The 19,195-nt window shown below is 33.2% G+C and overlaps 1 long non-coding RNA gene across 4 annotated transcripts; it reads right to left on the reverse strand.

Annotated features, from left to right (window-relative positions):
* Nucleotides 1–3,285: 3,285 nt before the first annotated feature.
* LOC133202118 (uncharacterized) lies at nt 3,286–16,096 on the reverse strand. Of its 4 annotated transcripts, none has more exons than XR_009723197.1 (5): nt 16,079–16,096; nt 12,323–12,409; nt 11,970–12,179; nt 10,619–10,697; nt 3,286–7,713 (listed from the first exon to the last, which is right to left on the reverse strand). It is a non-coding gene; the product is annotated as an uncharacterized LOC133202118 (long non-coding RNA). The 4 variants fall into 4 exon arrangements; XR_009723195.1 differs by having other exon boundaries at nt 12,323–12,412; nt 16,079–16,093; XR_009723196.1 differs by lacking the exon at nt 16,079–16,096 and adding an exon at nt 14,022–14,131 and having other exon boundaries at nt 12,323–12,412.
* Between the last annotated feature and the right edge of the window lie 3,099 nt (nt 16,097–19,195).

The following is a 19,195-nucleotide window of genomic DNA, read 5'->3' on the forward strand; positions in this document are numbered from 1 at the left end:
ACCTAGCTAAAACCGATAGGTAAGGACGTCAACTTTAATCTATGTGTAATTAAAAACGCAACTAAATCATTTTTTAAAAATACATGTATATATATAAATAAATATGAAAATTATGATGATTCATAAAATATTTTGAACGTAAGTTTGACTTAGCTAAGACCTAGCTAAGTTCATTTTATGTTACGGTTTAAGACAAATTTAAGTAGTACCTAGGCAGGTCTTAAGATTGCGCCTAAAACATACTTATGACCCTACTTAATAGTAAAAAAAAATCCGGAACCTTTCGGAGAGCCGTGGACAAATTTAATTGTAATCTCTTGTTTTATTCTTTACACTTTAATGCTCGTTTTATAAATAGCTTTTTATTTTCTCAATATCGAAACTTGCAGGACGGTCAGGGGTCTTTGAAGCCTTCCATCTTATTCAGAGTTAATAAAGAAACAAAATTATGAATTTCGATACACACCCCATTTCAGGAAACACGACCCCTTATAAGTAAGGACGTTATATACATATATGCATGTGAAGGAAAACTGCTTGTTGGTAAAAGTGTTTAATCTCACCCTTACTCCACCTTTAAGTCCCCCACGAAATATATTTATAATTACATGTACATTTAAATGAAAGTCCAACAAAGTGAAGAGAATTGACCCACTTTATTTTTACATGGTTCTATACGTAGTAGTATAGTCGGTGTTAGAAACATGCATTGCAATTGAATTAAGAAAATTGTAACAATTTTTCATTTAGTCTCAAACTGAACATAATCTGGTATGACTTATTAAGTTATTTAAAGTTATTTAAAAAGTCATACAAGAATTATACATGTGCTACATGTAGTTAAGGCATCGATCGGTGTGTATTATTTCAGAAGCCCTCCGTAAACTTATTTCCGTGATTTTTTTTTTAAATCCAGTTCGACCAATTGGTAGAAAACTCGACTCAGCTCAGAGAGACAAGAAGGGCGTTCTAATGAAATTTAAGAAAAAAACAACTACATGCATGGGAGCAATCTATTCAGCTACTCCTGTTTGTATCTTAATCTGTTGTGTAATTTTTATTTTATCTATGTACCAGTGATCCAGATAACATATTTGCGGAATCGTAATACATTTTCCCCCTTTTTTATGCGGAATCGTAATTAAAAAAAATATTCGAGAAATTGTGACTCATTTTTTGCGGAAAGATATTATCAATATGCGAAAACGTGGAACACCGCTTCAAAGTGAAGGATTGGTGATATCCAAAAAGAAGACCAAGGACAAAAAGAAAAAAAATATATATATAATCTCGTTTTCCTACCCATGTTCAAATGGTTGGGGTTTCTCTCTCTTTTTTGTGGCCCGAATGTAGAAAAGATTTTCGAGTTTAGACAATAGGTTTAGGTTTTTTTCCTGCTTGTCAAACTGTTTTGGAGTCCCCCCCCCCCCTCCCGCGTTAAAAATCGATTTTTAAGCAGCAAAAAGGAAGAAAAAATGACAACACGCCTTATATTAAAATTTCCTATGTACATTAACAACAGTTATTTTCTCGGGAGAATAAAAAAACACTAGGGGGCATCCCTGTACCCCTTCGATACTGCATGCTTCAGATCGTAGTATTTCCCGGTTTAATATCAAGGCTAGACCGTGACTGTGACTTCCTGTTCTATTCCTTATTTGGGGGGAGAGGGTAATCTATGTTCAATTTGGAAGACCAATTATAGAATCTGTGCTGTGTGAGTCAATAACCTCTAAAGCATAATCCCCTTTCAATTATTAAATGGATACATTATAAATGATATGTTTTAAAACCTATACTCGCTGTAAAGGTCCCTGGTACAGAGCGAGGACAATCTCCCAGCCTGAAAAAACACGATTCTCAATTTTGAAAGTTCTTGAAAATTTACATTTTTCAAAAAAAAAATGTATTGTCAATATCATCTTTTACACATTAGCTTCCTTCATTTTACTGAATAATTTATTGATAAATAATTTATTTTTCGCCACGAAGTCTTCTTGTCATTGATGTGTTTCAGTGTGATTAAAATAAAAGAGGTTGTTGAAGCGTATTTTTTTCTATAATGTTCGATTTTCAAATGGAATGGGCTCAGACTCCATTTTTTAAAACTTTAAGTTAATTTTACATTTACTTTTCGGTCATTTAAAGGTTAATGTAGAAAGGGAACTTGTCCCATTCATTTTCAAAAATAATTTTGTGTGGCTCCAAAAAACCAGTTTTCCACCAAAATATGCTTTACTTACAACTTTAAAACAAATCATCAACCAATGCCATTTAATAAAATAAATGAATCAAATATGTTGAAAATGCCATTCCTGAAAACTTTATTTTAGAAAAATATAACTTTTCCATGAACTTTAAAGATTGAGAAATTTATTATCTCAGAGCGGGTGATTGTCCCCGCCTTATACGCCCCGTTTCTTTTAAGATGTCTTTTAGGTTTCACAATAATGTGCATTATAAAACCACTATCGTTATTTTGATCTAACTTTACCATGATATTTTAGTAGGGATATTTCCTACAGCTGATTGATTGATTGTGTGTATTTTTGTCCCATTCGAGAATTTCCTACAGTTGAAGTCAAGCTTTTATCATTTAAAATTTACAGCATACCACCGACAAACATTTATATGCTTTTATATACATTGTACATCAGTTTGCATTGGTCTAGAATTCTTACCCAATTTGATCTTCCCCTTAACTCGTTCTCCCAAGCAGAATAACATGTTATATAGTTTTATCATATCTCTACTGATTTTTCCCTATAGAACATTAGATCGTTAGATGTGACTAATTCCCTAGAAATCGTAATGAATGGATTAGTCCCCGTGCGTTAGTCAAGTGAGCTAATCCCTGCTTCGAAAGCTAATTCCCGGTTATCCGTAATCCTCTAGATTTTACTTTTACATTGGTATGATATGTGAATGGACTAATCCCCGTGTGTTAGTTAGTTAGTGAGCTAATCCCTGCTATGAAATCATGCTATCTGAATCCTCTAACTCTAAATTTTAAGTTTTTATCAGTATAATAAAACAGTTAAAAGTATATCATTGCGGGAGTTAGCAAGATTTCAGTTCCTCTCGACCAGGACTATTTCCCTCGGCTTCGCCTCGGGAAATAGTCTTGGCCTTGGGGAACTGGAATCTTGCTAACTCCCTCAGTGGTATATTTTAACTGTATAAGTATCCACCATTCTGGTCATGAAAAGCATTTCTAGATATTTAATACTGCAAAAGTTATGTAGTTTTATTCTGCAATCTAACGAAAAAATAAACATATACAAAGAAAATTAAATTTCTGTTTATTTCAAAAATAAAAATCATCACAAATTGTGCTCATTCAAAATTCAGTCAAAATATGATCTATTCATGTAGCTTACATTACATTAGAAATTCAAACACATGCAAGTTTATCAATAGAGGTTGATATAATATTATATTTAGCAATGTTTTAATAATTATATACTCATCATAAAAAAGTGTCTTTTTATATTATGCTCACACATAGCAAGAGGCTACTCTAACTTACACAGTAAGTCAACACTCTTCTAAACTAACTCAACATGAAAACACATAATGAGCTACACTACTTACACACATATTGAGTCACTACATGACTATTACACATAAAAATAACAATATTAGCACACAAAATGAGCTACATGTACACTACCGCAGGTAAAATTCTACATTCCCAACACAAAATGAATCCCATGCTACATGTACAACAAACAAATCAAAATAACAATACAAAATATGTATTACAAATACATGTAACAATATTAAAACTTACAATGAGCCATACCAGTAACACACATAAAATTATACATTCCCAACAAATGAGTCACCATACTACATGTACAACTCACATAACAAATAACAAAAGTACCACACATAATAAGCTACACTACTTACACACATGTCGAGTCACTACAGAACTAACACACATGTCAAGTAACTACACTACTTACACACATGTCAAGACACTACACTACTTACACACATGTTGAGTCACTACACTACTGATATATACCTTACAAATAACAATTTTAAATCACACGATGAGCAATACAAGTAACACACATAAAATTATACATTCCCAACACACGAGTCACCATACTACATGTACGACTCACATAACAAATAACAAAATTACCACACATAATAAGCTACACTACTTACACACATGTCGAGTCACTACAGAACTAACACACATGTCAAGTAACTACACTACTTACACACATGTCAAGACACTACACTACTTACACACATGTTGAGTCACTACACTACTGATATATACCTTACAAATAACAATTTTAAATCACACGATGAGCAATACAAGTAACACACATAAAATTATACATTCCCAACACACGAGTCACCATACTACATGTACGACTCACATAACAAATAACAAAATTACCACACATAATAAGCTACACTACTAACACACATGTTGATTCACTACACTACTAACACACATGTCGAGTCACTACACTACTTACACACATGTCCAGTCACTACACTTCTAATATATAACTTACAAATAACAGTTTTAAATCGCACGATGAGTTATACAAGTAACACATTTAAAATTATACAATCCCGACACACCAGTCACCATACTACATGTACAACTCACATAACAAATAACAAAATTACCACACATCATAAGCTACACTCATAAAACACATGCCGAGTCACTACACTACTTACACACATGTTGAGTCACTACACTACTTACACACATATCGAGTCACTACACTTCTAATATATACCTTACAAATAATAGTTTTAAATCGCGCAATGAGTTATACAAGTAACACATTTAATATTATACAATCCCGACACACCAGTCACCATACTACATGTACAACTCACATAACAAATAACAAAATTACCACACATCATAAGCTACACTCATAACACACATGTCGAGTCACTACACTACTTACACACATGTCGAGTCACTACACTACTTACACACATGTCGAGAAATTCGCTGGATTAAACGACATTCCGGATTAGACAACATTTAAAACAATTGAGTCTACTGCAGGTGACTTAAAGTTAACATTGTATAAGTCAAGTTTTTGGAGTACACAACATCCGAATAAGACAAGTTTCACTGTATATTACAAATAACAATATAAGAACACATGAGGAGCTTTACCAATAACACACATAAAATCACATATTCCCCACACGTAATGAGTCAACATACTACATGTACAACACACATAACAAATAACAAAATTACCACACATAAAAAGCTACACTACAAACACACATGTCGAGTCACTACACTATTAACACACATGTCGAGTCACTACACTTCTAATATATACATTACAAATAACAACATTAAATCACATGATGAGCTATACCAGTAACACACATAAAACAAGAAGTCTGTGAGCCAATGCTCACTGGTAATACCTCCGCTGTGATTTGAATATACACTATCATGTGTATATTCACAAGTTCAACTATGGACAGATGCATGAATAAACAGGAAGTTGATATCAGATTCATACAAAAATGAATCCCACCATATGACAATTATGCGTCAACAAAGAGTGTGCTAAAATTTCAAGCATCTGCAATGAGTTGTTGCTGAGAAAACTTTGACAAAAATTTGTTCCATATTATACAGACAGACGCACAGTTAAACAGGAAGTTGACATCAAATTCAGAAATGAATCCCATCATATGGCATGCCTAAACAAAGAGTGTGTAAACTTTCATGCATCTGCAATAAGTAGTTGATGAGAAACTGCAACAAATATTTGTTATATATGGTATAGACAGACACACAGATAAACAGGAAGTCGACATCAGACTTGTACAAAAATAAATCCCACGATATGGCATGCCAAAATAAAGAATGTGCTAAAATTTCAAGCATCTGCTCTGAGTAATTGCTGAAAAAACTGCGAAAAAAAATTCGTTATGTATGGTACGGACAGACGCACAGATAAAAAGGAAGTTGGCATCAAATTCATACAAAAATGAATCCCACCATATGACATGCCTCAGCAATGAGTGTGCTAAAATTTCAAGCAATAAGTAGTGCTTAGAAAACTGCGACGAAAATGTGTTATGTGTGGTATGGACAGACACATGGATAAACAGGAAGTTGACATCAGATTTGTATGAAAATGATTCCCACCAAGCCTAAACAAAGAGTATGCTAAAATTTCAAGCATCTGCAATGAGTAGTTGCTGAGAAAACTGTGACCAAAAATTTGTTATGGACAGTCAGACAGACACACACACAGCTAGACAGACAAGGGTAAAACAGTATCTTTTGGAGCAAGAATATAATAATACATTCCCAACACATGAGTCACCATACTACATGTACAACACACATAACAAATAACAAAATTACCACACATAATAAGCTACACTACTAACACACATGTCGAGTCACTACACTACTAACACACATGTCGAGTCACTACACTACTAACACACATGTCGAGTCACTACACTAATGAAATATACATTACAAAAAAAATTATTAAAACACACAATGAGCTATACCAGTAACACACATCAAATTAAAATATACTTTCCCAACACATGAGTTGCCATACTACATATACAACAACCATAACAAATAACAAAAATACCACATATAATAAGCTACACTTCAAACACACATGTCGAGTCACTACACTACTAACACACATGTCATGTCACTACACACTAACATACTTGTGGAGTCACTACAATACTAATATATACACTACATATAACTATATTAAAACACACACAATGAGTTATACAAGTAACACACATAAAATTATACATTCCCAACACATGAGTCACCATACTACATGTACAACTCACATAACAAATAACAAAATTACCACACATAATAAGCTACACTACTAACACACATGTCGAGTCACTACACTACTAACACACATGTCGAGTCACTTTACTACTAATATATACATTACAAATAACCATTTTAAATCACACGATGAGGCATATCAGTAACATACATAAAATTATACATTCCTAACACACGAGTCACCATACTACATACGTACACAAAATAACCACACATCATAAGCTACACTCATAACACACATGTCGAGTCACTACACTACTTACACACATGTCGAGTCACTACACTACTAATATATATTACAAAAAACAATATTTACACACATTATGAGTTATACCAGTAACACACATAAAATTATACATTAATTCCCAACACATGAGTCACCATACTATATGTACTATCATACATGTAAAACTAATAACAAAATTACCACACATAACGAGCTATACTACTAACACACATTTCAAGTCACTACACTACCATTCATATAATCTTATATATAAATGAGGTCATATAAGGAGTCAATACATTTACAATAGAGTCAACATGCTCCTAAAACACACTTATATTAGGTCGTTATAGCACTTGTCACATGTACTAGCACATGAATCACTATTATGACAAAAGAATTCTTTAGATGTACATGTAGTTGTTATTTAATCTTTGTCTAGCTGTTATGATATTTTAACAGCAAATTTTATACTCTTTCCTGCAAATTCAAAGATTGTTCTGCTTTCTGGAGGGGCATTCAAACACTTCAATTGACCATGTTTAAGTCATACTGACTTATTCCACTCCACATTGGCACTCTATGGCTGTTTTTCTTTTGTCCACACATCTTACAAATGGAACTGAAATACATAATTATATAATAGAACCATTAAAGCTTTTACATAAAAATGAAATAAAAATATATCAGTGATCAAGTTTCCAATCTTAATTAATACACAACAACACTTCTTTAAAAGCAAAAGGACAAGAATAAATTTTAAAATTAAAATTCCTAAAACAGCTAGTTAACATTTTGTGTATTTGATTTGTATTAAATGATTATCCTTTAGAACTTGTTAGCCTTTTGAATTACTGTAAATGTATAATATTTAGCGTGTACGATATTTGGCAGAAGTTGATTACTGAGCAAGTTAGCGGAGATTTGATTTAGAGCATTTGTTAATGTTCTTCTTTATGTGTATTTGTGCAAGACATTTAGCGTTGTACTTGAATTAGCGGACATTGCTTTCCAACAAAGGCACTAAAAAGAATACACAGCGAAAAGTATATTCACAACTTAACAAACACTTTCTGAAATTTTGGGTTATCCTTTTCTTTTGTCCTTGCCTTTGGTTTCCTATCAAGCTTTCCAGTTTAAAGTGCCAAACTTTAATCTCATCTTGTTCTATAATTTACATATCAAAAGGTTGGAATCTTTATAGTTAGGACTATATAAGTACTCACAACAGAATACATGCATCTAGACAAATAAGGATTTTTTCAAAATGAAAACATGTATCCAAGCAAGTCACTTAAAAGAATATTATAAATGAAAACATTCAACAAGCTACACAAATAAGATTCATTTAGCTTTTTCTGTATATTTATCTGTCTCTCATTAGTAACATATATCAATAAATGGAGTAAAATGAAAGACCTAATTTTAATTACACTAAAAGTCTACCAAGTAACAGTAATATGTAATAATTAGTTTTACATGTTTCATAATGTGCATAAGGAGATGGGTGAACAAGGCATGCAAAAAGCCTATAGCTTCAAATGTATAAAAGTCATATTCAAATACTGAGTTTAGTATTTAGAGTAAAGTTCTTCTTATTGAAAGGTATAACATTATATTACAAACAAAACTTTTCTGTGGAAAATTCTTTAAGCAAAAATCATTCTATGATAAAAAAAAAAGTGGTATTCTAGGGGCTGAAACCCAAGCAATGAAATTAAATCCTGAATATCAGTTTTTTTTCTAAGAGACTAACATGCTAACCACTAAACTACATACATGTAGCTCATGACAAAAATGGGCATTTACATATGTAAATCACGTTTAAAAATGTGGCTCTTGACTAAATGGATTTCAAATATATTTCTGAAAGATATGCAGGGTTTGACACTAAGGCACGTCCGACTGACCCAGTCTAGTAAATGCATGGTCCGTCATGTTAAATGTTCAATAACTTGCCCGACTGGTTGTGTGGATGAAATAAATGTTAACTCTCATTTCAGTCTTTCAAATAAATGCTCTGACTTAAAACTTTTTAAAGAAATTTTCTTAATTTTCAGATTGCAAACACAGCCATTGCTCTGAAAAAGAAAACTTTCCTGCATGACACAATTGCTATTTTTTTTTAGACCGGCTGTAATAGACAAGTCACAATCGAAACCTCAGCTTTGTTCAGTATCATTTGGTATAAATATTCATTGAATATTATAGTTTTTAATTTATTTACATGTATATTTACGGTAATAATTTTATTTAAGTTCCTTGAATTAATGTTCTTTAAAGCTTATAACATTCGCATGTTCACTCATTGGGCTGCTACCTATGGGCTCAACAGTCTGTCAAAATGTATACATGAACACATGCGAGAGATACACTGTAGTATGGTTTCAAAACTTTTTTCCCATTATAATAGGAGGTTATAAATAGAAAATTTTCAAATTTGGTCAGCGCTAGTGAATTTATGGTCAGAGCTAGTAAAAATTATGGGAAGTAGCACGACTGATCTAGTACTCATAAAAGTTAATGTCAAACCATGATATGAATGTTGTTGTGACTAGTGGTGTTCCAATCATCGATTATAATCGAAAATCAGTCAATTGCTGGCATAATCCAAGCACTCGATTACAAATTTTTTATTCTGATTAATCGGGTTATTTATTTTATTTTAAAAGCGTAATAGTTTTTAAGCCAAATATTCCAGCCGCAACTTTTCTATTAACTTATATGCATATCGTAATGGCACAGACAAAGAGACATTGTATTCATACCCAGGTAACAACGCTCATTCCTGGGTATGGACGTACTTTGGATTCTACAAAATGAGCGTAGAACCAGCTTGACTAGATAGAATATTCTGTCGTTAAAATGATATTGTCCTAAGGACTAGGGGTTGTTCTGAGACACAGTTATTCCAACTACAGCTGGACCACCACAGAAAGTAGTTATTCAACCATTCTTACCATTTAATAAACTAAAATTGACAGACTTTGTAAATGTCCGATTATAATTGATAGTTAGTTAGTTACAGTAGCCTGATCATCGATTATGAAATTCTTACCAATTCCCATCACTAGTTGTGACATAAAAGTCTATTTTTAGAAGAGTTGGTCATTTCACCATGTTTTTGTCAAACGAAATAAGAAAAGTTTTAAATATGCTTCGAGTATAATCTTACCAAAATATGGAGTGAAGACCTACTCATATTTAAAAAGTATGATATAGGAGGAAAAAATGACCATTTTTGCCCTCTTTTGGTGTGTATCTGCTATTTCATAGATTAATAATATTAATCGTTATAAGATTGCAAAGATTTTACATAAGGTATACAATAATGTTACATGAAGTATCAAAGAAAATTTTGACATGATTAAGATTTAACTTTTTACATCTTTTTTTGTCACACAATAGGCATTTACTTGCCTTGTTTGCCCATCATCTTTATCAGTAGATAAGGTTTATGATTCAGACGGCATCTGATAATGCAGCAATAAAATGTAAAATGATAGAAATAACTGCACTATGCTCACTTTTTTCCTCCCAGAGCTCTTCTTTTCATCTTCAATTTCTTCCTCTTCATTTCCTCAACTTTTTCTTCTATTGCAAGTTCTGTAAAAAAAAAAATCCAATTCGATAAACTACTAAACTGACAAAAACTCAATTTGTCAAGTTTCGGATTTTACCAGATTCATGAAAAATCTTGGCATACTGAACCTTTTTAGTGATTTATCTGAGAAAAGAGTGGTTAGTAACTTATTCGTTTTCTGTACCTGCTTGACTTCGACAGAAACGTTTTGGTACTAGAATGTGAAATACATACTTTTGTTATTACCTAAAATATTTCCATGACCTCAAATTCACCTATATTTCTTGCTGCTATTAAAGCCTGGTCAAGAAATAACGTTTCCCCTATAACAGGCATCAATTAACAAGGTTATGATTCAAAGTTTCAAAGTGTGCAGCTTGATTCACACAAAAGAAAAAAAAACATGACTGAACAGATTTACAAGTACTTGCAAAGACTAGAAATGTGTCTTGATCGACATTTTCAGCCTAAGGTAAAGTCAGGGCATAGTCATGTAACATGTAACATTTTTCATGATGAATTACCTATATACAGTCCAATCTCATTATCTTAAACTAGATGACACAAAGTAAAAAAAAAAATAAAGATGTTCCTGGGTTCCAGTAAAGAGTACTCAAATACCACTTAATCATACAGTGAAACCTGTGTAATCCGACATGCACTGGGAGACAAATTTTTTGTCGGAATAGATAGGGCGTCGTATTGATCAGTGTAAAAAAACATAGAAAAAAGTAAAATGGGAATGAAATTTAACCTTGGAATTTACAGTGTGACAGATTGCACAGGCGTCAGATTAGACAGTTTTCACTGTACAATCATATAATTATGGAGATAACAAAGCTCAAGAGTCCATAGAAAAAATACAAATCAGGAGCAAACACGGACCACTAAAAACATCAGAGGTGGGATCAGGTGCAATATAGGAGTAAACATCCTCTGCCAATCATTCACATTTGATGTGTGCTCCTTGTCATGATCGGGAAAACGGAAAAGTCTGTAGACAATTCAATGTGTAAACAGACAATTCAATGTGTAAATGATGGCCAAACAATTAGTATTAAAAACATCAGTCCGCATTCGACTTACATGTAATGAAAGATTGTTTTTGCTGACAAGGTCATTGTATCGACCATAGCTAATTACACACATGCAAGTCACTACATCCAGTCAAAGTTGATGTTTTGATATTTTTTCTCAAAATATTTATGAAAGAATAAGATAAGTACATGGTAATTTTGTTGACTTGAAGAAATACATTGATGGGGAAGGGGGGGGGGTACTGTGATAATAATTACCTAGTCCTTTTTCATTCTGCCTTTTTCTTTATTTCTTTCCCTTTCTCTTCCGTTCCACCCTCTGGCTCATTATCTTCCATCACTTCATCCCTCTCAGAAATGGTTTCCAGTACAGATAAAGTGGTTGATGAATGACTTACTCAAAATTATGGACCCATGATATAGATGTTGTAATAATGTTACATGACACACACTGCAAGTCACTGTGCCCTGTAAAAATTGTTAACTTCTTCATTTATATTTAAGGATCAAGAACTAAATAAGAATTCATTCTTAAGTTTTACAAAAAAACTATATAAATCAGGATTTGAGAGGGCTTTGTAAAAATACTGTGAGATACATAATGTAATAACCTTGTCCTTTCTTCACCTTGTCCTCCTTGTTCTTCAGCTTTTTCTCCACTTCCTCATCTTCCTTCATTAAATCTTCCCTAGTAGCTGCTTCTAGTAGAAATAAATACCAATAAAATAAATTAAAAAAATCTTGACTCAAGAAACAGTAATGGTTACACATATTATAAAAAAAGAACATTCTTAGAATATTTGTGAAGAACTAAATAAGTATTTTAGCCAATTAAAGTAAAAGACATTCCTATCGAATAGAAAACAAGAAGTCTGTGATCGAGCCAATGCTCACTAGTAATTATAATTCCCGCACTGATTTGAATTTGGTACGGACAAGCACAGGGGTAAACAGGAAGTTGACGTCAAATTCATACAAAAATGAATCCCACCATATGGCATGCCTAAACAATTTAAAAGTGTGCTAAACTTTCAAGCATCATCCTTAACAGTTGTTGAGAAAACTGTGATGGAAATTTAGTACGGACAGATGGAGGGATAAACAGGAAGTTAACATGGGATTCCTACAAAAATACATCCTACCATATGGCATGCCTAAACAGAGAGCGTGCTAAAATATTAAGCACCTTCGATGAGTAGTTGCTGAGAAAAGTGCAACAGAAATTTGGTAAGGACATGGATATAATAAATATGACTAATTTAAATCATGTTTCTGTCATTCCATGTAAACTTTGATCCTCTTCTGTGGCCCTACCCTACCCCTAGGGTCCATGAATTGAAGAAACTTGAATCTACACTACTGGTATTTCAGGAAGCTTTCAAATACATGCAAGTTTCTCAATTAATGCAAAATTGGTTATTTTCACTGGTTTAAATTTTCTTGATTTGAGGGGATTTAATTTGTGGTTGAAAAAAAAAACATATGACACCATATCATAAAATTTCGATATTTGGTTTCACTACAATGTATACTAGTAGCTTAACACTGGAGGTTTTTTTTATATTTTGCCTACCATGAAATGAGACCTTGATTTTTAAGGTTTCATTTAAAACACATGCATCTTTCACTTATAGAGTCACAGCTTAGTAACCGAACAATCTCATTACCTATTTCAAACATCTTGGATTGACAAGGTGCTAGAAACAAGAATTGAACAGGGACCTAATAATTATAATGCGAGTACCGACAACAACTACCGTCTAGGCTACTGTGATTTGTCAGTTTCAGGAATTAAGATAAGGGATATCAATAATGAACACTTAAGTAATTATTGCAAAATATAAAGTCTAAACATTTCGGAAAGACTATGAATTTTAAATTAATTCTACTGATTTAGTTAAAAGTTTTTGTTAGAGACTGATAAAGGAGACTTAAATTTTCAATTCAACTTTCCAGCATCATGTTTTATACAGTGTAAGCATGGCCTGACTAAATATATGCCTGAGATATTTTAATGTCAGGGTTCAACACTAATGTTAGTCCGTTAGTCTGATCAGACTAATACATTTTCATTTGGACTAATAAAATCTGTCGCTAGTAAGTCCCAACAGACCAATAAAAATTTCTGGAAAACAAAATGAATAAATTACGATTTTCAACAACATTTACTAGAAAACCCTGCATGTATTTTTAGCTTTCTAGCATCTTAGCAGGTAGTAAGGTAATTCTGAGTCAAGTTGGCACTTAATTTTACGACTGACTGATGTGAAATTAAACATTTTAGTGATTATGATTTAGTCCTGTACAAACAATTAAGGTGGATTCCGCCCAGAATTTCGTTGGACACCAAGGGTATTCCACCGAATCCACAAATTCCAGGCTCTCAGAGATTCCGCCTAAATTTAACAGATTCCAGTCATCAAATTCTAGGCTGAATTTAGTTCAGTGGGAAAATAGCTGGAAATTACAAAAAGAAATATTTTGGACAGTTTAAATGGAATCTATATATGTTATTTCAATTCTAGGTGGAATTTCAATTTCCATGCAGGCAGAATGTCAATTTCCAGGCGGAACTAATTACATTTTCGCCTCAAGCTAGTCTCCGCTTGGTTAACGCTTGGTTTCTGCTTATATTGCTTTAACATTTATCATGTTTATAGTAAGTTTTACGCCTGGAATTTTACTGAGAATTCTGTCTTGATTATGCCTTTTTCCAGGTGGAACATTTTGTACAGGGTATGATACATAAAGATGTCAAACGTTTTGAGTATAATGAACGAGATCAGGAATATGTTCATACTTCCTGCATGATCACGAGATTTTAAACAAGAGGCCCAGGGGCCACATCGCTCACCTGAGCACTATGGCTAGGAAAAAGCAGAATTCAGTTCAGTCTTGAAAGGTTGAAAAGTTTAAATAAAAAAGTGGTTGGGGGGGGGTGTCATGAATTGAACAAATTTGAATCTAAATTATCTGAGGATGCTTCAATTTAAATATGACCAAACATGACTTTGCTGTTCTTGAGTAGAAGATTTTTAAAGATTTAACCTATGTATTCCTATGTAAAACTTTGATCGCCCATTGTGGCCCCACCCGACCCCCGGGGGTCATGATTTGAACAAACTTGAATCTACACTATCTGAGGAGGCTACCATATAAATATGACCAATCATGGCTTTGCTGTTCTTGAGAGAAAATTTTTAAAGATTATTCCTATATATTCCTATGTAAAACTTTGATCGCCCATTGTGGCCCCACCCGACCCCCAGGGGTCATGATTTGAACAAACTTGAATCTACACTACCTGAGGATGCTTCCACATAAGTTTCATATTTTCAAGCACAGTGGTTCTTGAGAAGAAGATTTTTTAATGATGCCATTAATTTTTCACAAATTCTTAATTATCTCCCCTTGGAAGAAGGCGTGGCCCTTCATTTGAACAAACTTGAATCCCCATTACCCAAGGATACTTTGTGCCAAGTTTGGTTGAAATTGGCCCAGTGGTTCTTGAGAAGAAGATGAAAATGTGAAAAGTTTACAACAACAACGACAATGACAACAACAACGACAGACAACGGACAAATTCTGATCAGAAAAGCTCACTTGAGCCTTTGGCTCAGGTGAGCTAAAAATCTTTGGAATGAAACACTTCATGTACTTTCAAAAAACTATAAAAAGTACATTGTAATCAGTCTTCGACAAATCCCGGGAGTCCGAAGCCCAGGACCTGGTAAAATTGTAAGGGGGCATGTGGAAATTGCATACTTACAAGCCCAAAGGGCATGTGAATTCTGAGTCCTAAGCCTCCGTATTATCAAATTAAGTAATACCAATAACATTAAATGTACTTAAAAGTCTGATTTTTCATCTGAAGTGGAGCACCAAATAAAATTTTAACGATAGTTTATTCTACCACGATTTCCAGGGAACTCTTTTGCAAAAGAAACACAAAAAGTGTACAGGTTGAAAACAATATTAATGGCTAGACAATAGATCGATAGAAATGGATTTCGGATCATTTCCTTGCCATGAAAAGGCAAATAAGAATAAAATTACTTGATAAAATTCTGGGCATGTGAATACTTGCTCGGGCTAGCGTAATAAGTGGTTAAACCTGCCCGAAGGGCATGTACTGAAAAAAAGATTTGGCAAAGACTGCATTGTAATGTTTATTTTTAGATAAATCATTACAAAACACTGATCTTTCCTTTTTTGACGGACTCATGTGAAGTAGTAAAAGAAGGACATGTTTGTTGAAACACCCTGTATTAAAGGGATTTCAACGCTTATGTACATGATGTATTTGTTTAATCATTCATCCCACCCCAAAACAAAAAAAAGAAGCTTTTTAAAACAATTCTACTTACGCATTAGAAGTACTGCCAGATTCAAAATATAATTAAATGGGTTTGTGTTCACTGGCCAATAGTTTTAAACACCATCTGCAGGAACCTTGAAGTTTTCCTGTATCACCATGAACCTAAAAAAATCGATGTTATACTTCAGTATCACAAAACATCCATCCTAAAACATTCACAGACAGACATTACACACATACAAACGTTCCACGTTCCATTTATGTTCATTATTTGAAAATAATCATAAATTGTGAATTTGCTTCATCTTGCACTGATTTAAGTCCCAACATTGTTTAGTTAAATAAATAATACAGTTAAAAAGCATGTTTTACTGACCATGCTGACAAATAATACATTAGACAAAATTAATACATGTATCGATCATGCTATCAATAAAATATGAAAAATGTTAGTGTGCATGTTTACACACACTTGAATAAGTTGACTGACTGCTTCCAAATGTGACAGGATTTGGTTACACGGTACCTATGTAATTAGAAAATTACACGGCACCAATGTGACAGGATTTGGTTTTACCTTCAGTCTTAGGTACCACTCACGGCACCAATGTAACCGTATTTGATCGTATTAAAGTACTTCTTTTATTTCTCAAATTAACTCGTCAAATAACACACATTTTCTTTATGAATAATGGTACTTCGCGTTTTATACCAACTTCTTATTAACCAATTAATAAACCTTTTGTATCTCAAATAGTCACGAAAGTGACTTACTAACCCAAGAATTTTTATAACAAGAGTTTGCAAATTAACAAGTATTTATTATGGCAACAATTGTGTTTAATTAACAGCACAAAAATATTTACATTTATATATTTACAACGAAAACTGATGTACTAACGACCTTCCTATATACTTATGGGCCTCAATAAAAAATATTGCCTACCTAACAGATGTACGAAGTCCAGAGCCCGTTCTACCCAATGCTAAGTCCGAAGAAAAGTGACCCACCCCTGCACGAAAAATCTACTATGCCTAACTTAACAGGTTTACCAAAAATAGAAATAAGGAACTGGAAATTAACAATAAAATGGACGTATAAATAAGGAAAACAAAAAGGACAACTTAAACGAATGAACGAGACAATTCATTACCAAGAATTTTGAACGGGACAGGGACAGAGACCGGGATCCACCCCGATTATCAGAAAGTGAGCTGGCACGAACCTTTGAGAAGGTTCCAAACCAACTGAAGTATACATGAAATACTGGACTTTAAATACACCGCGATCTGAAGGTGTGTCTCTCTTATCCAATCAAAATCTACGTTCTATGTATAACCCAGACAAGGACGTTTCCCAAATCATTGTATAAAGCTAGAAAGTTTCCGAATGTATAATAAACGATCTAACCAATCCAAGTTATCGTTATTTACTAGCTCAGTAAAATCCAATCCTATCACACAAAGAATGTACATGTCCTCATTCATGTAATCCTGTTCCATGATAATAGTTTTCATTTATACCCCTTCATAAAATGACACATGCATGTCACTTACATACTGCAAGACCCTGCCGGCCTGTACATTGAGTACACTACTTTCACTTTGAACTTGAACTTGACTGAATACCGATTCCGACCTCGTTTGTGAATTTTTGTGTACATATTGAATCCTTATGTAAAAATATATTCAACTTAGCTTTGAATTAATAAATAATATAAATTGACACATTGATTGAATTTATTCGCTACATACATGTAACTGTAAACAACAGGAGGTATGAGAATTAGCTGTATGTTCATAAGGGGGGGGGGGGGGTTACTCCCATATGAAACTGTCTGGGTGGTTTAACCACAGGCACAAATTTAGCTTCCATAAACCTGTAACAGACTAGCATTTCTCCTCCTATATATGTAAAATATGTATAGAAAGCCATGCGAAAAAGTGGTCAAGGCAAGAACAGGCATGGGATAATGACTGAAATATAACATAACACAGTTTTACAAATAAACCCTTCACAGAAAGTTGTGCTAGGTTCCCTACATAAACTCATGGATTCTGAAAAACCTGTACCAGAAACCTGTGCCATTTTCCGTATCTGGAGACCCTGATTTGGGAATCCGACCATGTCAAAAAATAACCAAATATGGAGTCATGAGATCTGCATGTGCCTTAATTAATTCATCTAGATCTGGGTTAGGATCTTGGAGAATCCCCTGATGTTGCTGTAGATGCCAAATAGAGACTGAATACAAACTTTACAATGCTTTACATTATTAATTTGATTAGTTTTAGAATTTTTAAAGTTTGAAATTAATACATGTATGAGAGTGCCACATTCATTTTTATAGAACTTATCTACACTATCATTTTAACAATTTATAGTAGTTTCTTATTAAGAATCAAATGATTCAATGCACAATTCTATAGTAATTTAACTTAATTAGGCCAAATGAAAAAAATTATGTGTTTCTGGTGACATATGCTAAAAAAAATTAGGCTAGGTAAGTAGGGAATAACTTTTTTTTTACTTTACTGTTAATTTTGTTTACTTGATTGTTTGTTGTTTAATTCCCTTTCGAGAAATTTTCACTCATATGGAGATGCCACTACTTGTCGGTGGAGGGCTGCAAATTAATAGACCTATACTCCGCTCTCAGTGAGGGATCTTTTTCATGCCAGCACCTACTGCGACATAGGACCTCTGTTTATATGGTCTCATCCGAAGGACCGGTCTTCACGTCCCACAGTGGGATTCGAACCTGCAATCTAAGGATCAACTCCTTACTTCGCGACTCTAGAGCAAACACTCTAACCACTGCGTCACACAAGCAACACTTTTTATTTCGAAAGCATCAAATAATTATTCTGTACATTGTTTTTCTATCATATACATGTACATAAACATACATGTATATGAATAAACAAACATATATATATATATATATATATATATATATATATATATATATATATATATATATATATATATATATATATATATATATATATATATATATATATATATATATATATATATATATATATATATATATATATAAAGTAGGAGTACTCTTTAAGACTCTTGGATAAACAGGTTTTTACAGTGTACGAGACATGCATTTTATGGACTGCACTACGAGAAAACTTTACTATGAACAAAAGT

This window comes from Saccostrea echinata, unplaced genomic scaffold (genome assembly GCF_033153115.1).
Source record: "Saccostrea echinata isolate AGI-Se365-2 ecotype Australia unplaced genomic scaffold, CSIRO_AGI_Sech_v1 ptg000046l, whole genome shotgun sequence".
Lineage (NCBI taxonomy): Eukaryota > Metazoa > Mollusca > Bivalvia > Ostreida > Ostreidae > Saccostrea > Saccostrea echinata.